The following is a 360-nucleotide window of genomic DNA, read 5'->3' on the forward strand; positions in this document are numbered from 1 at the left end:
AATATCAAAATTCTTAATGAGAATTCCAGGAATCATGCAACGTTAGTCTAAAGCTTCAGTCTAAAGGAATTAGACATGGCTAGCCAAGCTTCAGTAGGACATTGCATTCAAGAGCTAAATTGATGAAAATCAATCAGCTTTGGTGATGATAAGAACATCACCTTGAAACACTAGAATTCATTCTTTAGAACTCTGAAAAATACCTAAGCTAAGCAACAAGATGAACCGTCAGTTGTCCAAACTCAACAACCCCTGGCAACGGTGCCAAAAACTTGGTGCACAAAATTGTTATCTCTACTTTTTATAACTCAAACAATCCCCGGTAATGGCTCCAAAAACTTGGTGCTCAATACCATGGTC

The sequence above is a fragment of the Arachis duranensis genome, chromosome 5, assembly GCF_000817695.3.
Source record: "Arachis duranensis cultivar V14167 chromosome 5, aradu.V14167.gnm2.J7QH, whole genome shotgun sequence".
Taxonomy (NCBI): domain Eukaryota; kingdom Viridiplantae; phylum Streptophyta; class Magnoliopsida; order Fabales; family Fabaceae; genus Arachis; species Arachis duranensis.